Source organism: Leptonychotes weddellii, chromosome 13, assembly GCF_054177405.1.
Source record: "Leptonychotes weddellii isolate Sample4059 chromosome 13, ASM5417740v2, whole genome shotgun sequence".
NCBI lineage: Eukaryota > Metazoa > Chordata > Mammalia > Carnivora > Phocidae > Leptonychotes > Leptonychotes weddellii.
In genome coordinates this window covers 36,431,669-36,455,606 of record NC_138381.1, presented here as the reverse complement: position 1 = coordinate 36,455,606, position 23,938 = coordinate 36,431,669, and the positions used below count along the sequence as shown (strand labels likewise).

The 23,938-nt window shown below is 39.5% G+C and overlaps 1 non-coding gene across 1 annotated transcript; it reads right to left on the bottom strand.

Annotated features, from left to right (window-relative positions):
• Positions 1-1,473: 1,473 nt before the first annotated feature.
• Positions 1,474-1,598, bottom strand: LOC115936861 (U6atac minor spliceosomal RNA). Its single transcript, XR_004072251.1, has one exon. It is a non-coding gene; the product is annotated as a U6atac minor spliceosomal RNA (small nuclear RNA).
• Between the last annotated feature and the right edge of the window lie 22,340 nt (positions 1,599-23,938).

Here is a 23,938-nt window from a genome sequence, read left to right as displayed (position 1 = left end):
GGCCTTCATCATCCTTGTTAGTTCTCTTAACCCTGCCCATACCTCTGTAAATAGTCTTTACGGTAAACTCTTCTCATTGACACCTTGGAGTATGCCATCTCTCCCTTGCTGGGACATTAATACAGTTAGCCTCTTTATGACTCCACCTCCCGGGATAGACTTGAAGTTTTGTGCTCTCACTGAATCCATGGCAGACTTATATCATACAATCTGACATACTTGATTGCACCATTTCCTTAAAAGTTTATTTCCTTCTACAGTTAGAGGAATCCCTGTCGGCATCACTAGGGTGGAACTCAGTGCCTTGCACATATTTGGTGCTTCTTAAATATTTTTTGAATAAATGATAAATATTATGAGTGGTTGGTGTGATTATTAATAATAACATGTTTTTTGAACATACATTATCTCATTTAACCATTACAGTAACTCTACAGAGTGGGATTAACATCTTCCTTTTACTGATGAGTAGACTGAACCTAGAGAGTATAAATAATTGATTCAAGTAACAGTAAATGAAAAAGTAAACCCAGGTCTTTTTTTTATCCTAAAGCTAGTTCTTGTAACCATTATGCTACAAAGCCTGAATAATGAGGGGTTCCTACAGAAACCCACAGAGTTTAGCCAAAGCCTTAGAAATATTTTTGAGTGGCTTCCTTATATTTTCTAAGATGTCCCAATCCGCATCTTGACCCTTGCTCAGGGACAAACATCTCTGTGTTAACTACATTAAAATGATTGTTCAGGCAACTGTGAAATGTTAATTTGTGGTATCATATGTGAATTTTCAAAGGTTCAACGGAAAAAGTTCCATACAATTTATACATTTGACTTCTGATTTTTCAAACTTATTATTTAATTTTACTTGGAAACGCATAATTCCCTTGGCACCGGGGGTGGAGTGAAATAGGATCCATCAAGAAGTAGGAGGGATGGGGGAACAGTCGTAATCCAGTTGGGATAGATTTCAGTCATGGAATCATAGTAGAAAACCACACATTTTAGAACTATGCCAGGATTTACCAAGACATCAATGCAAGGTTACTCCTTGACCATTTGATAACTGATATATGGTTTATAGTGTTCAGATTATATACTAATTTCTTTTGTTACTATTTAAATAAAAATTCTTAAGCCTTTTTACTATAAGCCAGCTCTATATCTGGTTTGTGTCCCATAATGTTTACACTCTCTACCAAATGAATCAGCCCAGTGTTTAAAATGGCAAGAATAGGGTGCCTGGGTGACTCAGTCGGTTAGACGTTTACCTTCTGCTCCGGTCGTGATCCGGGTCCTGGGATCAAGACCCACACTGGGCTCCTTGCTCAAGGGCGAGCCTACTTCTCCCTCTCCCTCTGCTGCTCCCCCTGCTTGTACTCTCTCCCACTCTCTCTTAATGCTTAACCTACTGCGCCATCCAGGGGCCCCTCATTTGTTTTGTTTCTTAAAAAAACGATAGAAAAAAAACCAAAAAACAAACGATAGTTAGATGCCACAAAGTAGGTGGCCATGCCTTAACAGTATGTGTGTTGTCAGGCCTGAGGTCTTCTTCCTTCCTTGTCAGGGAATTGCTAACCTTGTCTCCTTTCATACAACCCTCTAGTACAGATTTTTTTTAAAAGCAAGAAAGGGAAAAATTGGGCATAGTTCCTGACTTCCAGGACTTGTATTTTAAATGTTCTGGTTATGACAAAGAAAGCCTTTATTTAGGACTGAATGGAATTATCATGATCCCACAATCAGTAATCATTAATGATATAATTACAAACAAGAATCATTCTAAATACAGCTATTTGTTCTTCAAAATGTGGGACAATTGGGCATTTTAATTTTTTTATTCAATACCTATTTATGGAGCATCTACTATAGACTAGCTGTTTCTAATGCTTGGGAATCATCGATGAACAAATAAAATGTCCTTACCCTTGTGGATCTTGTGCATTTTCATGGAATGTGTTCTGTACATATGGACAACTGAAGAGTGCAGTTTTCAGAATCATAACCTACCCAAATATTATTCCTTATTTCTAAAAACTTTTAAAAGAACACAGAAGAAATCCATATAAAATAAGTGACACATAATGCATGTGAGTTGTCAGCATACTTTACACATATTAACTAATTTAACCTTCATAAAAGCTCTATCACAAGACCTTCATTCCCATTTTATAGATGAAGAAATGAGGCAGGGAGAGGGTAAAAAAAAACTTGCTAACAGCAAACAACTTTGCCTCTAGCGCACCTGGGACTTAAAGCCAGGTCCTTTATCCTCCTGGTCTTTGTTCTAACCCACCACATGATTCTGTTTTGCTGGGATAGACCTTCAGCCAAAGCCTCCCAGAAGTTTTAATGTGGATACAGGTTTATAAACTCATTCAGTAAAATATCTCCTTCATTTCAGGAATCCCCCAAATAAGTACGTTCGGAAGGGAATAACTTATTGCTTCTAAAACAGCCTGAGTAGAAATATGTTTCTGGTAGCTTATTTTGTCAGGCCCTGGTTCTATCTTTTTTTTTTTTAAGATTTTATTTATTTGACAGAGAGAGACACAGCGAGAGAGGGAACACAAGCAGGGGGAGTGGGAGAGGGAGAAGCAGGCTCCCCGCCAAGCAGGGAGCCCCACATGGGGCTCGATCCCAGGACCCTGGGATCATGACCCGAGCCGAAGGCAGATGCTTAACGACTGAGCCACCCGGGTGCCCCCCCTGGTTCTATCTTGAAAACTCTATAGAATAATATCATTCCTCCCTCACGTGACAAAGCCCTTCAATTATTGGCAGGTGACAATATTTGTCCATGCCCTTCCCCGACCCCAGCACTTTTGACAACTTCCTCCTTTTTTTAGGTTAAACAACTTCTTACTGCACAATTATCTACAAGTAAAAATTAAAATAAATTGAATGATGGGGTGCCTGGGTGGCTCAGTCGTTAAGCGTCTGCCTTCGGCTCGGGTCATGATCCCAGGGTCCTGGGATCGAGCCCCGCATCGGGCTCCCTGCTCAGCGGGAAGCCTACTTCTCCCTCTCCCACTCCTCCTGCTTGTGTTCTCTCTCTTGCCGTCTCTCTCTGTCAAATAAATAAATAAATAAATAATCTTAAAAAAAAATAAATTGAATGATGAAAACTTTAGGTCATTTCTTTCAAAGTCATTTCCAGTGCTGCGTTAAAAAGAGGGGGAAAAAAAGCAATCTGCAAGCACAACAATAAATGAGGTATGTGATTTAATTCTGGATATTACAGAGAGGCTTAATGAAGCAGAGAAGTGGATTTCTGGTGAAGGAGAGATTAAAGTCTGGAAAAGAAGTATACCTGTCTGGGAATTAAAAAACAAACAACTTTAAAAGGCCAAGGAACTTAGAAAGGAAACTCATAAAGGTAACATTTGGACTTCCAAAATAACTGAAGATGACCACAGTTAGCTGAGAATGGACTTATTGAAATAAAATGCTGCCGTAAGAAATCATTTTGTTTGAAAAAGTAATTTTCACATTGAGGAACCAAGGAGTAATTATTAGGGAAGTTGTGGCAGAACCAGATTTGGTTCCTATTTCAGACCCTCTAAAGAGTAGTTACTTCTGATTAAATAATAGGTATAAACACACATTAACAAGTTAAAAATAACTGTGTAGCAATTTTATTTTTTGTGTAAAATTTTACTTTAGGTAGAACAAAAGTTGTTATCTTTTGTAGCACATAATAAGACTAATGAAATGTTAAAGCCTTTTGTTTCAAACTCACTTTAGTAAGGGCTTGAAAGTTACTTGGATAAACCTGAAATTATGGGTGAGAATGGGGCATATCTGTGTGTCTAAATATTTTTCAAATATTAAAAACAAAACAAAACACCTCAATAGCACAAGAAACCCCAAGGAGAAGATGGGACAATCTAATGGCCATCTTGTTCTTCTAAACTTAACCCTAAAAAATATGTTGTGTCTGAAATGAGCTATGGCCCTATATAATAAGGTGTGAAACTTTGATTAGATGTTGAAAATTATTAAAATTTATTACTTTTTTAAGATTTTATTTATTTGAGAGAGAAAGAATGAGAGACAGAGAGCTTGAGAGGGAGGAGGGTCAGAGAGAGAAGCAGACTCCCTGCTGAGCAGGGAGCCCGATGCGGAACTCGATTCCAGGACTCCAGGATCATGACCTGAGCCGAAGGCAGTCGCTTAACCAACTGAGCCACCCAGGCGCCCCTGAAAATGATTAAAATTTAATAAATAGTTACTATACTAGATGATTTATTCACAAGGGAACAAAGAGAGATGAATAAAGGAACAAAGAGAAATCTCTTCAAGTCTGGTTTGTTTTGCTACAATGTGTGTCTCTGAAAGGAGAAATAACAAAATTAGCTCATATGGGATGCATAAATAGGGGAATGGTGTCAGCAAAGTGCTGAGGTCTCCACGGTTTATGGCTTTTCCAAGCATATTAATGCTTTGTACCCCCAATTAACAGCAGTTTAACATGAAGTAAGAGGGTTGAAAGCAGCAAGCCATGGGTGAGTCCAGTTTTGCAATTTCATACCAAGTTTTCCTCTTGCTTATATGACTGTATGCTCTGTCTTACAAGTGCTTAGTAAGAGTGAGTCTTTCCAGTCTTCATGCAATTTACCTTGTCTCTACGATTTATATCAGCCTCAACCCTTTCTCATACCCATGTCCATCAAGCTACTATCACTTTTTCTTAAGGTAACGTCCTATATATTCTGTAGCATTATTTTGTTTATTAAAGATTTGGCATGTCTTTTCAGTTATGCAATGTTTTTTAAAGATTGTTATTGATACCTTTGGTTTCCAGACTATCCAGTTTTAAGTGTTCTGCTCTTAATGCCATTTCCCCCATATATCTTGTTACATATGGAATGCTATTTTGTTACCACCTCTGCGTTATGTGAATGGAAGTCTCAGTCCTTGGAGTCCCCATGAGAAGATTTACGTGGGGGACCCATGCTTGAATGAAGACAGCAGAAGGAAAGTAGCAAGCAAAAAGCAGTTTATCAAAGAGAAAGTACACTCTCAAGGTGGGAGATCAGGCAGCTTCCACAAAGTGGAACTGGGCCCTAGGTGGTTTTGGGATTGGATATTGCTGGGTCTCTCTGGGCTGGGCATAGCTACCACGTAGAATGGGGTGGTCTCTAATGGAGGCTGCTTCCAATCATTTGGGGAAACTCCTCCCACGGGTTGGGAGGGGGAGTTTTTGACTCTACAAGCTTTATAGTGGAACCATCAGGTCAGCCTTTCTCAGTGGGATGGGGAGGCAGGGGCTATATCGCAATGCAAATGTAGTATAAGGAGTCTAGGGGTTACCCTGGGGCACAGGTGGAAGAGGAGAATGCATGCCCGGCACCTGTGGCCCTTGATAGGTCAACTCCGGCTCTTGGAAGCCACAAGGTCAGGATGCAGTTCTCCACCCTGCCCCCCCCACACACCCGAGGCTTTTAATGCGTAGCTTATTTATCATCATCCTTGCCTCCAGCTCTTGTCTCTATTATTCCCCTTCAGGGACTTGGGACTCTGTCCCTGGGCATTCCTTCCCCTGCTCAGGCCTAGCTTCTACTAACAGTTTTAGAGGATGTGAAGTTTTTCAGGAAATGCCTTCTAATATTGTGTCTTCACATGGTGTCCCTCTTTGTGTGTCTATGTCCTAATCTCCTCTTTTTATAAGGACACCAGTCTTGGTTTAGGTCCCACCCATAATGACCTCATTTTACCTTATCTCTTTAAAGACCCTGTCCCCAAGTACAGTAACATTCTGAGGTGTTGAAGATTAGGATTTCAACACATGAATTTTGGAAGAATATAAATCAGCCCATAACCAAACACATATCTACAAATACTTTTTATGTAGCCATCTCTCTCTTAAACTGTTAAAAAAAAAAACACAAAAAAACATGAGTTCATACTGATGTCTCTAGCTCAAGGAACTTTTAAAGAAAACTTTTAATATTAAAATAATTATAAATTCACAGGTAATTGAAGAAATAGTACAGAGAGGTCTAGTTTCTGATTTCATCCAGTTTCTCCTGATGGTTATATTTTAGATAACTATAGTATAGTATATCAAAATTCAAAAATCGACATTGGTAAAATGGGTGTTGTAGCTGGACACCATTTTACCACATGTGTTGATTCATGTAACCACCCCCCAGTCAAGACACAGAACCATTCCAACAACACAAAGCTCTCCCTCCTGCTACCCTTTATAGTCACACTCCTCACCCTGCCCCCTTCCTCACATGATCCCCTATCACTGGCAACCACTAACTGCTTTTCCATCTTTATAATTATGTTGTTTGGGGAATGTTATATGAATGGAATTATACATTACTAGACTTTTTGAAACTTGATTTTTTTCACTCAGAGATCCGTCCAAGTTGTTCATCCTTTTTTATTCCAATGTAATATTCCATGTTGTGGATGGGCCATGATTTGTTTAACCATTCAGGATTGAAGGACATTTTGGTTGTTTCCAGTTTTGAAAAATTACAAATAAAATGGCTATGAACATTAGTGTACAGGATTTTGTGTGGACATAAAATTTCATTTCTCTGGAATAATTTCCAAGGAATGTATATTATTTCAAAAATAAGGCATGGAGAGAATCTATATCACATAACAGTGCAACCAATAGAGTAATTGCCATATTCATGAGCCTACTAATTACTCCAAATGGCATTTACTCTGTACGCTTCTGATATTTGGTTCTACCCCGTAAGATCTCTTTATTTTTTCTTTTTGTGAAATTCACATCGTTGTTTCCATCACTCTTTCAAAGCTATGTCTGATGATGAATATGCTTGTGTGCAGACATTCTCAGGGTGGAGTCTGTGGACCCTTAAGAGTCTCAACGATCCTTTCAGGGAGTCTGTGGGATCAAACAATTTTTATAATAATTTGAAGATGTTATTGGTCTTTTCATTCTCATTCTTTCCAGAGGCTACATGATGTGTGATGACATTATTACTAATGGGATGTGTGCTTGTGTATTAAAATTTTCTGTTCTAGTTCTTCTACTAGATTGATAGATGATACAGATATAGATAAAACCTACACAAACAAAAACTTTTGGTGATCCTTAATAATGTTAATGGTGTAGGGCGCCTGGGTGGCTCAGATGGTTAAGCGTCTGCCTTCGGCTCAGGTCATGATCCCAGGGTCCTGGGATCGAGTCCCGCATCGGGCTCTCTGCTCCTTGGGAGCCTGCTTCTCCCTCTGCCTCTCTCTCTCTGTCTCTCATGAATAAATAAATAAAATCTTTAAAAAAAAAAAAAAATAATGTTAATGGTATAAAGTTGTTCTGAGACCAAACGGTTTGAGACTCACTAGTTTCTGTTATTTGTGTTAACATTCCTGGTTGTTCTGTATACCTTATTAGACCATAAGCTCTTCAATGGCAGAAGGTATATTTTTACAATTCTCTATAACTGTCAGTAGCGCCTAAGACAGTGATATGGGAACACAGTAAGTGGTGATAAATGGATGAAAAAATGGAGATGTGATGCAATAATATTGCTTTTCTGGGACACAGTTACGAGATATAATTTCAGAAAGGAGTGCCTACTTAGGCCAGGAGACAACTTTCATCCGTAGTTTTCAGGGAGAGACTTTATGATTCTATTTGAAAGAGGGCCTTGGCCCACCTCTGAGATGGATCACAAGTAGATTTATCCTGGTGGTGGGAGAGAATGGAGGTGGTTTATCATTTGCCAAAATATCACCCTCTGTGGAGGAATAATAATAGTGTAACTTTGAATAGTTTCCTACCCAACTATCCCTACCATATACCCATACACCAGAAAGAAGCCATTTTTTTTTTCATAAAAATAGTAGATTAAAGGTTTTCACTGTGCTTTCCAGGGGTAAAATAACAACCTTTTCCTTCTCAAGATTCCCAAAGACTGTCCTTTTAATATGAAAAGACACAGTTAGAATCACTATATTGTACACCTGAAACGAATATAATACTGTAAGTTAACTATACTGGAATTAAAATTTAAAAAGAAGCGCCTGGGTGGCTCAGTTGGTTAAGCGACTGCCTTCGGCTCAGGTCATGATCCTGGAGTCCCTGGATCGAGTCCCGCATCGGGCTCCCTGCTCGGCGGGGAGTCTGCTTCTCCCTCTGACCCTCCTCCCTCTCATGTTCTCTGTCTCTCATTCTCTCTCTCTCAAATAAATAAATAAAATCTTTAAAAAAAAAAAAGAAGAAAGACATAATTAAACATATAGTAATTTAGCTCTTATTTTGCATCAGGTACTGTATTTTTTAAAAAAATATGAAGATGAAAGCCATGATTCTTTTTTTTTTTTCCCCATTTATTTGAATGAGTGAGAGAGAGAGAGATCACAAGCAGGGGTGAAGGGTAGAGGAAGAAGCAGACTCCCCACTGATCCCAGAGCCCGACGTGGGATTCCATCCCAGAACCCCGGGATCATGACCTGAGCCAAAGGCAGACACTTAAATGACTGAGCCACCCAGGTACCTGAAAGTCATGATTCTTATCATAAATAGATTCACGGTTTAATACTGATGTAATTTTTGAAACCCAAAATGTAGCTTTAGGCCCCTTCATATGCTCTGGTTCTACCCTCAAAGGAAGGTGTTTGCCCCGGGACACTCACTTTTTTCCTAATCTGACTAAAAAGTAGGCTCCAGTCTTCTTACCCTCTCAAACAATCTTTTGTAAATAACAAAAATGGCAGAACAATTCTAAATAAGAGCATTTGGACAAGCTTATTCTAGGTACTGAGATAATGTTTATACTAACCAAAGATAGATGAAGTGGTAAGACATTTGTGGTCTTGGCCTATTTAAAAGCTACAATTTGACAAAGCACTCTGTTTTTCATTATTAAAAAGGATTTTTTATAAAGATTTTATTCATTTATTTGAGAGAGAGAGCACAGAGGGAGAGAGAAAGAAGCAGACTCCCCACTGAGTAGGGAGCCCCATGTGGGGCTTGATCCCAGGACCCTGAGATCGTGACCTGAGCCGAAGGCAGACACTTAACCAACTGAGCCACCCAGGCACCCCTAAAAGGATTTTTTTTTACAAAGAGTATAATACATTTATGTATGATTTTTAAAATGCTACGTTTCCAATTCTGCAACTAGGGGCCCATGTGGAAAAACTAGTCTGACAATCTTCACTTGACCTCTATAATGTAGAATGTTTCTTCTTTATTGTATGACTTACTTCTTTTTATTTCTTTGCAATCCATGTATGGCCCATCTCCTTTCTCCTGTTACAGTTCTTGCTTTTTAATTAGGCTAATGCATGCTAATGCACAGCTGATTGTAGGGGAATATTTGAAGTTTTATTTTAACTGCAATACAAGAGTCTTGTGCTAAATATTTGCAAAGGTCAAAATTTTTACATGGAAAAGGCACTTCCACAGAGAATGAAGGGTATGTTGAGTAGCTTTTCATAAACCTAGCACTTGGTAGAGACTTGATAAATATATGTCTAGTGATTGGAATGGAAACATACATTGAAGTTCTCTTATGATACCATTGTCAATTCATTCAGTTATACATGTATTGTGTACATTCTTTGTGCCAGGAACAGTGTAAGGGATTAAAAAATTAGTAGGATGTGTTTGCCTTCAAATACCCCAGAGTCCAGAAGAGGAGACCCACTTCTTCTAAGCAGATATTTTCAATATACTATGATGGTAAGAATGAGAGTGGCATGGGAACAAAAATTGGGGGCTATCTAACCCAAATTCAGGGGGTCAAGGATGGCTTCAAAAATGAATTAGGGGCGCCTGGGTGGCTCAGTCATTGGGCGTCTGCCTTCAGCTCTGGTCATGATCCCGGGGTCCTGGGATCGAGCCCCATGTCGGGCTCCTTGCTCAGCCAGGAGGCCTGCTTCTCCCTCTCCCACTCCCCCTGCTTGTGTTCCCTCTCTCACTGTGTCTCTCTCTGTCAAATAAGTAAAATCTTAAAAAAAAAAAATGAGTTAATCCCTACCTGAGTAACAAAGGAATTCATGTCAGCTGATGAGGGGTCTGGGGAGGAAGGGCAGTGTAGGCATAGAGAAAGCAAGAGTAAAGGCACAGAGAGGTAAGCAGGAGAAGAAAAAAAGGTGGGGAGGGACCACCTAGAGATGAGAGGGCCAGTGAGGATCATTGAGGGGGCTGAAAGTCCATTTCATTGGTCCAGGATGGAAATGTAAGGGTAATGACAAGAAAGGGATAGACAGGACTTACTTTCTTCTCTGCTATTCTTCACCCTGGAGAGGGACCTCAACACCTGCAGCTGACCTTAGGGCTCGCTGTTAATCCACTGGGGACATGGAAAAAGGAACAGTATTCAAAGGGAAGTGTTAGTGATATACCTGAACCCCTTGGGGCATGGGGCTATGTACCCTACCCCATGTAGAAGCCATAGTTACATCAAGATCAAAGATCCCACTACAATGCTCCTCTTACATGGGGACAGCTCCTTTTCTGGACTGCTTTCCTTTTGGATTGTCTTCTTCTGATGGTTGCTTTCTGCTGTTGCCTGCCATCATCCTGGTAATTCTCTCATGCTTCTGGGTACAGTAAGGAGCACTCAGGTGAAACATCTCCCCCAAATGTAGCAACTTGTGTGGGGTTTAGGGAAAAAGGGGTGAAGTAATTTGTAATCTGTTTAAACTTCTTTTTAAGGGCCCCTGGCTGGCTCAGTTGGTGGAGCATGCAACCCTTTGTCTTGGAGTTGTAAGTTTGAGCCCCACATTGGGTGTAGATTACTAAAAATAAAAATCTTAAAAAAAAAACCCTCGCTTTTAATCTAGGCCTAAATATAGATGGACAAACTGATTCTCCAATATGGTTTGGCCAATATCAGCACATAAGAGAGTGTTGGGATCTCACTAGTAATAATGAATGTATAACAGGGTCTTATTTCCCACCCTATGTTCCAGACACTCTTGAAAGAAACAAAGCAAATTTTCCCTCCTTTACCTATAGGAGGATTATCCAGGTCTTTGTTCATTTGGGGAGCCAGAAAGAGGTCTTACTGTTTGCATAGTCTATGACAAGGTCTATGGTGTGGACATGTGATTATGTGATTGAAGTGAAGGAGAAGTAAAGGTGGTGGAGCTGAGAAGGTCAAGAAGCTCTATCACATCAGGATGCTGAATGGATTTCACCTATGTTGGAGCTAGGGTGGAGATGAAATCCAAGTTCTAATTATCAGAGTCCTCAATAGATTTGTTAGAATAATCTGGAAGTTCTAATTATCAGAGTCCTCAATAGATTTGTTAGAATAATCTGGTAAGAATGCTAAGAAATATTAGAGGGGTGCCTGGGTGGCTCAGTTGGTTAAGCATCTGCCTTTGGCTCAGGTCATGATCCCGGGATCCTGGGATTGAGTCCAGCATTGGGTTCCCTGCTCAGCGGAGAGTCTGCTTCTCCCTCTCCCTCAGCCCCTCTCCCTGCTTGTGCTCTCTCTCTCCCAAATATATAAATAAAATGCTATATAAAAGAAATGTTAGAGAACAGTGAAATGGAAAGTGTGAACTTTAGAAGAAGAAGATTTTCTTATTGCACGAATGTGGAAGAATATCTGAAAGAAGCTAGTATACATTTGTTTGCTCAGTTACTTTGTCTAATGATACTATACTATGTCCTGGGTATATTAGTTTGCTAGCCCTACCATCACAAAGTGCCACAAACTGAGTGGCTTTAACAAAGAAACTGTTCTGGAGGCTAGCAGTCCAAGATCAATATGTAAATAGGGTGGTTCCTTCTGAGGGCTGTGAAGAAGGATCTCTAACTTCTAGGGGTTTACTGGCAATCTTTGGTTTCCTTGACTTGTAGAAACATCACTCTGATCTCTTCCTGGCTCTTCACATGGCATTCTAGGTGTGTGTGTGTCCAAATGTCCCCCCCCCTTTTCTTTTTTAAAGGTTTATTTATTTACTTTAGAGAGAGAGAGAGCATGTGGGAGCAGGCAGAGGGACAGAGGGAGAGGGAGACTCCTCAAGCAGACTCCCCACTGAACGAGGAGCCCAATGCAGGGCTTGATCCCAGGATCCTGAGATCATGACCTGAGCCAAATCAAGAGTTAGCCACTTAACTGACTGAGCCACATAGGTGCCCCTAAATTTCCCATTTTTATAAGGATACTGGTCATATTGAATTTGTGCTCACCTTAATGACCTCATCTTAACTAATTATATCTGCAATGACTCTATTTCTAAGTAAGGTCACATTCTGAGGTACTGGGGGTTAGTACTTCAATATATCTTTTTGGGGTGACACAGTTCAACCATAAAACCATCTTGATTTTGAAAATCTTGATGTATTTATTTATTTTTTAAAGATTTTAATTTATTTATTTGAGAGAATGAAATAGAGAGAGAGAGCAGGGGGGGGGGGTCAGAGGGAGAAGCAGACTCCCTGCCGAGCAAGGAGCCCGATGCGGGACTCGATCCTGGGACTCCAGGATCATGACCTGAGCCGAAGGCAGTCGCTTAACCAACTGAGCCACCCAGGTGCCCGAAAATCTTGATGTATTTAAAAACTTAACTATGACAGTAAAAATACTGTCATTGGCAACTGCTAGAACTAATGACTTTTTTCAGAGACATGACCAATAAACTCAGTTATTTATTTATTTATTTTTTATCTTTTTAGATTTTATTTTTTTCATTTGAGATAGAGAGATACAGAGAGAGAGCATGAGCAGGGGTAGAGGCAGAGGGAGAGGAAGAAGCAGACTCCCCACTGAGCAGGGAGCCCTACATGGGGCTCGATCCCAGGAACTGAAGATCACGACCAGAACCGAAGGCAAACGCTCAACCATCTGAGCCACCAAGGCACCCCTAAACTCAATTATTTAAACATCAACTTGTAGGCTGAACCACCATCCCACCCACCCATCTATGTGTTCGGCCCATGTATTTTGTCCACCTACAATGTGTGCCTGGGATAAATAAGACCTGGTTCACATTCCTAAGAAATTCACAGTCATGAAGAGGAAACAGATATGTAAATATTCACAGGATACTTTGTAATAAGTGCTGTGATAGAAGCTATTTCCCCATCAATGCGTTCATCTTTTAAGAAACTAGTTAAATCTGGGGTGCCTGGGTGGCTCAGTCGTTAAGCGTCTGCCTTCGGCTCAGGTCATGATCCCAGGGTCCTGGGATCAAGCCCTGCATTGGGCTCCCTGTTAGGCAGGAAGCCTGCTTCTCCCTCTCCCACTCCCCCTGCTTGTGTTCCTTCTCTCGCTGTGTCTCTCTCTGTCAAATAAATAAATAAAATCTTTAAGAAAAAAAAAAAAAGAAACTAGTTAAATCTGTAGTGTGAACCTTACTGATGGAAGTTGTAGCCCAATTAGATCATGGGCCATGGAGGCATTTCTACAGGACTGTTCAAATTCTGTGTAGTTAATTTTCCTTTGTGTTGTTTTAAAACTGGAGAATCAGGTGTCTGGGTGGCTCAGTCGGTTAAGCGTCTGCCTTCGGCTCGGGTCATGATCTCAGGGTCCTGGGATGGAGTCCCGCGCTTTGGGCTCCCTGCTCAGCAGGGAGTCTGCTTCTCCTTCTCCCTCCAACTCTCCCTCTCCCCCTGCTTGTGCTCTCTCCCACCATGTATTACTATGGTCAGGGATATGAACTTTATCAACCCTCCTCAGTCCCACTTGTGCATTCCTATAAAGATGCAAGGCATTGAGTTGCCTGGCTGGCTCAGTTAGTAGAGCATGCAGCTCTTGATCTCAGGGTCATGAGTTCAAGCCCCACATTGGACGTAGAGCTCACTAAAAAAGAAAGAAAGAAAGATGCTAGGCATCTCTAGCTTTAGAATTGAGATCTAGCTTGACTATCAGAACTTGACTGATTTGCTGACAAGAGCCCTGGCACAAATAGTTTTCAACAGCAGTTATTTTACTGAGCTGAACTTTCTTAACATATCAGATCATTACTCTTAAGTACAAATACGTAGTCTTAGTGAAGTAACGGGGCATAGCTTGTATTGGATTTTGATAGTTCTGGCATTTGGTTCAGCAGTAGCTTGACCCTGAGTTAATTAGACTGACAATTCCTGCTGGCTGTTTAATCAAAACACTGCAAGTTTCAACTTCATCAGTAATTTAGTTCATTTGTCTTTATTATGATTCCATGATTATTTCTGGTTGGAAGACTAGTATTTTTGATAATTGTAATATTAATGATAAATGACAATAATAATGTCTGTGTAAAGAAATATGCATTAATATATCTACAATAACATGATGGGCTTAAAAAATAAATTTCTTTGAAGGAAAGAAGATAGCAACTGTTTCCCTAACACTCAAACCATCTTTCCTATGTTTTGATTATTTACTTATTTTTTCAAGATTTTATTTATTTACTTAGAGAGAGAGCAAGCATGAGTGGGGGGCAGAGGCAGAGGGAGAGAGAGAAGCAGACTCCCTGCTGAGCAGGGAGCCTGATGCAGGCTCAATCCCAGGACCCCAAGATCATGACTGAGCTGAAGGCAGACGCTTAACCGACTGAGCCACCCAGGCGCCCCAGTTTTGATAATTTATAAATTACCATCAATGATAAGAAAACATTCAATCCAAGAGAAGGAAACAGTTTCTTCCCCAAAATAATTTTAATATTAAAAAAATTTTAGAGGTAACTTCATAAGAAGTGTAAGAATAGGGGCGCCTGGCTGGCTCAGTTGGTAGGGCATGTGACTCTTGGTCTCAGGGTCATGAGTTCAAGTCCCGGAGAGCTTACTTTAAAAAAAGTATAGGAATTTATTAAAAAGATACTCCTCCAATCTGCTTCCTTAACAAATCACTTATATTTTCCATGTTTTTTTCCAATCTTGTTTGCATGCATAACCAATTTTATACAGTTGCAATTACAGTGTAGATTCAATTTTGTATTCTGCTTTTTTCACTTAGCATTATTCTTCCATAATAATTTAAAGAGAGTTTTATTTACGGTTATTTCAAATGTAGAGAATATAATTTTCTAAACTGTACTTAAGTAATTTTCTAAACTGTACTTAAGTGCTCGATTTAAATATTTTAATGGCCAACCCAAATCATCAAATGTATTCTAGATAAGGGTGCGTTATATATAGTTAATGCTTAATATTTCAGGAAGCAACTTGCGTATACATTAGATTAAAGTCAAATGTTATATGCAAGTGGAAATGAGGACATTAAAGGCTGGTCGTCTTTATGTATTTGGACATTTTTCTACAGTCAGATGTACTTCTAGAATTGGTTAGTCTGGCTGCTAAATTTTCATGCCCTGAACTAATTCAGCCAATTGTAAAATTGTACCTTTCTGCGGATGACTTAACATGTGCACCTCATTTATACTTGAACTTGGTATGATTCAGATGCATTATCCTAAATGATGTTAAGAAATTGTTCATTTTCTGTGTCAGCGAAAAATGAGGAAAGGCCAACTACATTTCGCCTGAAGAGAGTCATGTCAGAACTGACATCTTGGCAGATACAAAAATGCAAGTAAGATATTTTAACAGGGCATACTAAAACTAATGAACTGAGGACCAATATACACTTCCACATTGTATTAAAGTGGCATTACTGAATTTACAAATGTTAAAAGACATGCTTTATTAGTTGCTGTAGGAGTCCCGTTTCATTTTAGTTTATCAGTTAAAAAATAAATTTGCTTTCCTTTTGTGCAATTTTTAACCCTTATTCTAAAATGTGATTTGAGAAGATGGATTTTGAAAGTTAACTGTTCTAATATAAAATATTAAAGGGAAAATGACTATTCACCTATTTCTGTATATTTATTAAAGAAACACAATATGACCAATAAAATTTTGCTTGACAAAATAAGTAGCCTAGTGAGGTCTTTCCTAAGCAATATTGTGCTTTAATTTAAAAAGCTAATATGATACTTGGATATTTTAAAATTAGTGAGTTATTTGCAAGAGCTGGAAAAGATTATTTCCACTTAATTCACTTTCTGTTAGGCCCTTATTAATGTATGGAGTCCAATTTTAATTTCTGTATTTTCAGGGTGATTTTTTTTTTTTTTTTACCTAGAGAACTTAGGGAAGAGCAGCACAATTGATGAAAAGGATATCAATTGAAAGATTAAATCTGATTGGGTTTTTCCTGGAGGAGAAACTAAATGTTTACTTATTACTCTCTTCAGGTATATTGATTATTATAATGGTCAAAAAGAGCAATTTCAATTAGCCACCTCGATTTTATTTAGAACAGAAGTTCTCGAAGTATGGTCCCCACACCAGCAGCATCAGTATCCCCTGGGTATCTGTGAGAAATGCAAATTCTCGGGGCTCACCCCAACCTACTGTGTCAGAAACTCTGCCAATGAAGCCCAGCAATTGGTTTTAATCAACCTTCCAGGTAATTCTGATGTGCACTGAAGTTCTCAGACTAATATTTTAGAAGTAGTTTAGGGGAAAGAACAAATATTAAAAATTGAGATAAATTAGAAAAATGGATAAATGAATTTGTTTTGACCTCAAGACGAACCTTTCTAGGTATTGTGGTGGTTGTATTGTACCAATATATATATAGGAAGCTTCAGTATTTTTTTTTTAAGTAAGCTCTAGACCCAGTGTGGGGCTCAAACTCACAACCCTGAGATGGAGTCATATGGTCTACCACCTGAGACAGCCAAGCACCCCTCATGAGCTCATTCTTGAGGCTGCCTCAAGGGGAAGGGGCACATCTTCCCAATAGAAGATGAAGAACCATCTTCATGATGAAGAACAGAAGAATTTAGTTAGCTGCATCATTATTTTATTGAAACATTAAAAATTTACATATCACCTTAGATATTCTTCTCAACTCCCTCCCTCAAGATGCCCTGAGGATCTGCATACTTTCCATCCACTTGTTTTGGAAGAATAAGTCATATTCAGTCTGGAGTTTGTCAAGTGAATCAGTTCTTTAAATTCCTCTCCTCTTTTCAATCCTGTAAAATAACATATAGAAGAGCTTTGGGAATGAAAAAGACACTCTTATTCAAATGTGAAATGAAAATGTAAGCAACATTATGAACTTGTTTGTCTCCCAACTCTTTTTAAAGCTTAGGAAGGTCCTGGCTCAACAGTGGGAAAGGAGTTGACTTTTCCTCCACAGGCTTTGCCAGGACATCTGGGTTTACTCTTGAAGAATGCTTTAAGTGTTGCCTGCAGATGTGTCTAGGTTCTTGGTAATTGGAAGGTGAGCACAGCAGGGCCAGAATTAGGCATTTCCATCCTTTATATTGGGCCTACTGGCTGTCAACTCTTGGAGGACATGAGCCACGTGTTTCCTCTCTATTTACAGTATCTTTGTGTCCAGACTGAAGGACTGCAGCCGGGAACTCAGGGAATGTATTTTCTTCCAACGAGTTTAGTAGGGCATGATGGGAATCAGGAAAGGCCCACTCTGTCCATACTCTTTAAATTTATGCCTGATACTCCTCCCTGCTTTATTTTTTCCCCCACAGCAATGATCACTTTCTAACATTCCAAATCATTTACTGATCTGGTTTATTTTTATCTCTCTCAGTGCACCATAAGGAGAGAGATTTCCGCTTGTTTGATTCACCGCTGTACCTTCCCAGAAACCACATAAAACAGTGTAGACAATGGAATAAAAGAGGCAGTCAAGAAATAGTAACTGAATGAATGAAGAATTGCTGTCATATTTATTCAGAAACTGTCCATTATGTTGCACACCTAAAATGAATATAATGTTATATGCCTCTCAGTAATAATAATAGTAATAAGTAATAGTAATAGTAATAGTAAAAAACAGTAATAGTAATAATAATATTAAAAAAAGGACTGTTCACTAAGCACTGTGTTCTGAGTTTAGTGCTAAGGTAGATATTGAATAACTGAATTCACCCCCTGATCTCAGAGTTAACAGTTTGGTCTCATCCCTACCCACTCTAGGTCCTACTGCATTTTATTCACCTGTAGGATTGACATGTCTGTTATGGTTGTAGTTTTCTCCTATAACAAAGCAGTCCAGCCAAGACTAGAACAGTGCTTCTCGAGCCATAGTCCCCAGACCAGCAGCATGAAGAAGTGTTAGAAATACATTTCAGATCTCATCCTAGAGCAGCAAAATTAGAAACTCGGGGCGTAGGACTCAATCTGTGTTTCAACAAAATGTCCTGGTGATTTGATACATTCAGTTTGGGGAATAACTAATAGAGGACTGAATTCAAAAGCTATCAGGTGAGTACTTTTGAGAAAGAAATTAGAGGCTACTGATATACTGGTAGTTCCACTGCTCAATTCACCTTATGGGGCATATAGCATTTCTAGTAACAAGGTATCAAGAACAGGAAAAAATTAATGGGATTTAAATTAATTTCCTATTACTGTTGTATCAAATTACCACAAATTATCTTACAGTTCTGGAGGTCAAAGTTCCAAAATATGCTTCCCTGGGCCAAAATCAAGATGTTGGCAGAGTTGTGTTCCTGGGACACAAAAAGTCAAGGGAGCCTTGACTTTTCCAGGCTATAGAAGTTGTCTGTGTTTCTTGGATTGCAGCCCTTTCCTTCATTTTCAAAGCCAGCAGTTCTCTGACCCTTACTCGCTTGCTTCCTTCTTTCAGTGCTGAAGACCCTTGTGCCTGCTTCGGGCCCACCCAGCTAAATCCAGGATCATGTCCCCACCTTGGTATCCTTAACGTAATCACATCTACAAAGTCTCTTTTGCTATGCAAGGTACCACATTCACACGTTCCAGGGATTAGAATGTGTGTGTCTTTGGGGGACGATTATTCTACCTACCATACCATTCATGAAGTGGAATAAAATACCAAGCAACTCATGTCTTCAAAATGATGACTTCAGAATGTCAAAGAAATTGCTTGAGGAGTAACAAAAAGCAGCAATTACAGAGAGCTAGACAAAAGGAAAGTCTTTAAGACCTATTAAAAATCCATTAGAAATGAAACATTTTATGTGGTCAGTAATAAAAGAGATAGATACTTAGACCTATTATATTTATGATGACTAAAACTGCAGAGTAAGGCTCAGTTTGGTGGATAGAAGGGATGGACAGTCCCAGTTCTGGGCAACCATAGCTGGGATTATTTGAGGGGTACTGGGAAGACCCCTCTAATCTAAAATACCTCTATAACAACATTATTGAGCTCTTTACCCAGACATGTTTATCTTTAAAGTGGAGAGACACCTAGAAGGGGCCATTTCTAATTAAGGCCTGAGCCAATTCTTTGCTTCAACATAATTTATATGTGAAATTCAGTTAAAACAGACTTGATTGATCGCCTGGAAGAAGAACAGCCACAAACAGAAAAGTCTGGGGCACTATTTACTAACAGTATGAGGCTTAGTTTTCTTTTCTGTAAAATCCAGTTAGTTATTCTTATATCATAAAGTTATTGGGTGAACTAAAAGATTTCATAAAACATCTGAAACACTTATCCCAAAGCTTGGAACATAGTGAATTGTTCAGTAAGTGCTAGCTGCACTTGTTAATGTGTTATCTTCATTATTATTATTTTTTATAAATCGAATCTCTTTTGAGGAAGATAAATGTGAATGTATTGCCTTCCTTTGTTGTTGGTGGTAGATTTCAGAGGCTGCACCTGCCATACACTAAGTGCTCAATAAATGTTTATTGAATGAATGAATTCTGTCCCTTTTTGGGGAGCCCTCACTGTATTCTCAGGTCATAGACTCCTTATGGCTAAACTGAAAAATGGGGTGACCCCAACTTCTGCCTTCAAGTCCCTGGGACTAAATATCATAGCTTATGCCACTTTCTTAATGAAGTGTCCTAAGATCTCCTCGGTTTACACACTTCCTTTATATTATGTACATCTCTTTTTACCACTTTAAACATGACTCTCTCTTTGTATGCCCTACTGTAAGCTCATTGAAAACAAGTGCCATATTTTATTCATCTTTGTATTTCTAAATCTAGCACAAAGCCTGGAGCAGAGTAGGTGTTTAAAAAAGATTTGTTTACTTTACAAAAATGAATGATGAACAATTTCAGTAAGGTTTTGGTTTTAAGAGTTTAGACTGCAGTGATGAAAGGATCATTATTACAGATGATAAAGTCCACAGAACCAGGGCTGTGTGTTGGTTAGTGGTAGTGACCAAGGTAATAAGTAGAGAGAAGGGGCTTTAAAAGAAGAGAGGCAGAGAAAACATTTATATACGAATACAGGATGATCTTTCCTTCCCTAAGAACATACACTGGAAGGAGGGTAATGGAGGGATCATGAGGGAGACTGTTCGAGGCCGTCCATCTTCTCAAAACCAGAATTTCTCTATTTTTACTCCCCTTCCTCTCCTTCCTTCTTTTATCAAAGGAAAATGTGCTGCTCTTTCAAGAGCGATTTCTCCACGTGTGGTGTCATCTTGTTCTCTCCCGTCTTCTTGTCCCATTGATCAGATGCTTCTTTCTTCCATGTCATTCTTCTTCCTCTTCTTGATCCTTCTGCCTCCAATGAATATGCCCAAGGCTTCCTTACTCAACAGTTAGCCCTTCCTTTGTCCTTGTTACTTCCTTTGAGCTTTGCTCTTAATTTTTCTTTTTGTAGTCTCCATGCCCAATATGGGGCTTGAACTCACAACCCTGAGATTGAGAGTTGCATGGTCTACTGACTGAGCCAGCCAGCCAGGCACCCCCAAGCTTTGCTCTTAATTTTTGTTTCTCCTTCATTGTTAATCAAGTCATCTACATTCCTGCCTCTGTTTCTTCACCACTTAACTTGTCCAGTTTGGTGGCATTGCTGTGCTGAAACTGCTCACTGATCACCATCAGTGATCTCCTAGTCACACAACACATTATAATTTCTTAGCCCTCAATCCACTAAATCTCTTTGAAGCACGTTTTGCTTTATATAAATAAAAGATAGATGGTCCAAATTGTAAAAAAGAAAAATAGTCTACCATTGGGTTATTTCATGACTGTGTTCATGAAAAATAAGCTACATTTTGCCCATTTGAAACTTAGACACATCTAGTTGTGATATCTTAGCAGGGTGAGGTATTGTTTGCTTTGGTAGATCAGTGTCTCTTCAATCCTTTTTTACATTATTAATTTGACTGCCATTTAAAAAAATAAATGAAAGGAAAATTTTCTCAAGGTTAGATTTATCACAATTTCTGAATTAGTGGGATCTAATTTAAAGGGTTTTCTACATTCATCTACCCTCTATCTCTTCCAGTTTGGTTTTTTCATATGCTCGTATCACTAACCAGATGAACTAGATGAGATCGGATCTGGACACAAGTAATATCATTTATAAACACCTAAAAGTACTCCTTCACCTTTGTCTCCAGAGACAATAATTTAAAGAAAAATTGAGAGTGGGTCAATAATCAGATCATTTATTTATTTTATTTGAAACAGAAGAGAGTATTTACTTCATCCTCTCCATTAAGACCAAAAAAAAAAAAAAAAGTTGAGTCATAGCAATCAAGACTTGCCAATGTTTTGAAAAATACATCTATCAAAACATTAAACTGAGTAGGGTTCAAAGCACTGAGAAATGCTCATAGGCAGGCAGGCAGGAGGCTGGCTGGAGAGCAAGAGGATGGAGATACATGTTGTGTTAAACTAAACAGGGTACTTTGGGCAGAGTTTCTTCTGAGAGAGTTATTTTAGGATTCCAGGTAAATCAATCTTTGCTACTGCTCTCTCTCCAGTTCACCACATCCTCCTTCCCAAGTACCCTTAATTTTTATGAGGTGCCATTTAATAAATTGTTGTCATAAGGATCTTCACTGTCTCCTGCCACATGTAGGCTTGTGGGTTTGTTTGCTCTCTGCAGCTCTCCTGTACCACTCCCTCCTGCTTCCCCGCCCACCACTTCGTGCCCTCCCTTCGAGGCTGGAAATCGCCCTCTTTCCAGCTCTCTTCCCACCCACTTTCATCTCCCACAGCCTGGCTCTGCACTCCACGATGGCCTCATGAACGAGTAGAACCTTTAGTAGTCATTGATGTGACAGGTGCTGCTGTGTGCATGACATCAGACCTCATGTGTGTCCCCCCTCCCCCCAACATCACATAAAGGAACGGTTCTTTCAAAGAGTTTGGGCATTTTTAAACATATGAGAAAATGCTACTATCGCCAGCAAGGGAAAATTGCCATCTTAATTTTTTTCTTTTTTTTAAGATTTATTATTATTATTATTATTATTTTAGTTTATTAACATATAATGTATTATTTGTTTCAGGAGTACAGGTCTGTGATTCATTGGTCTGACACAATTCACAGGGCTCATGATAGCACATACCCTCCCCGATGTCCATCACCCAGCCACCCCATCCCTCCCACCCCCATTACAATTTTTTTTTTTTTAGAGAGGGAGAGAGTGAGAGCATGCATGTGGGTGCAGGTGGGGGAGGGGCAGAGGAAAGGGGAGAGAGAGAATTTCAGGCAGACTCCCCGCTGAGTTGGAGCCTGATGTGGGGCTCCTTCTCATGATCCTGAGATCATGACCTGTGCTGAAATCAAGAGTTGGAGGCTTAACAGACTGAGCCATCCAGGGGCCCCAACCATCTTAATTCTTATACAATTTTAGGAGTGTGTTAATCATAGAGAAAAACAAGTTTTTTTTTAAAAAAATATATCTCTATTAGTTGATCTCTTCTTTATTCTTCTCACCATGACATCTCTGCTCACCCTTCATAGATGTTTTTGGAGTCTTTTACCCACTTCTTACAAACTTTGTGATCTGACTTTCAGAGTCTAGTTTTCAACAAGGGAAATAAATAAGAAGCTTGTTTATTATTCTGTCATTATTGCTTTATCATCATGGCATGAAATACTGAATAATGAGGATGCAAACACCCATTTTATGGGCCTATTGCAATCTTCCCTGTATAATTAATATCTATCATTAGATGAAAGTCATATCATTTGCAATTTGATGCAGCTTTCTTTAGAATTTCTTGATGACTCTAAGGTAGTTTATATGCTGGTGCACCTGTTGCTTGTAATCAACTTGTATTAGATAAATAGGCATCTAGTCCTTTTCATGCTCCCCTTCACTACTCATCCTCTCAAAGGGCCACTTGCAGTGGTGAAAAGCAGCCTGTATTACAGCTCCTTTGCATAATAAGGCTGTCTCTCCCTTCTTCTGCCTCCTCACCTCCCACCGGAAGGAAATATTGCCTCTGTCTCACTATAAGGGCATTCAGGCTGGATGGCCTTGTTATAAAGCACAGAAGTTGGAGGCATATAAATCTAACACATCCCCATAAAAAGAACTTGTCACAGACTAGACTCAGGGCACTCTGCTTGAGCTCTCTGTTTTATCCTATTCCTGGAAACAAGAGCTGTTGCTGACATTAAAAACACAGCTTCTTATAATAGTTTCTTATCTCTTCCCTTAACTGCACAGACAAAGCCAGAGAGAAATTGGGTCACACATTCGCAGGGTTTAAGTTTACATGGGAACTTGCTCTTTTCTTTGTCTTAGGCTCCAAGGTAGCTGAGGTTGCTAATCTCATCTATCACAACAATGACGCCCCTTGAATCCAGGTGCCCTCAGAGGTACTTGTCATGGCTCACATTGGGCCAGAAGAGCCCGAGAGTGCACACAGAGATGAGTGCAAATCCATCACCACTACTCAATTGGCAATTCCGATGTCGTGCCCTCCTGATGGTGGGTCAATGGCCCCGGCCTCGCATATGAAGGATGGCTCATTCCTTCATTTGGCACAGCTCTCCCCTGACCCAGAACGCTGAGGATGAGTAAGCTCATCCTAAGATTCAGAAGGCCTGGATAAAAGCCTTAGCACCACCCACACAGTTCATTGCACAATTTCCTGATTTATACAACTCCAGAACCCTCCTCCCTCTCCTCTGAAGCCACAAGGTTTCACTAGTGCAACAGATAAGAGGGATGAGAGGGTGTGCTAATAAACATGTCTGCAAGTATCAATTACTAAAGTGTACGATGTATTTGTGGAGGAGCCAGAAAGTCTAGTAACCAATCCTAG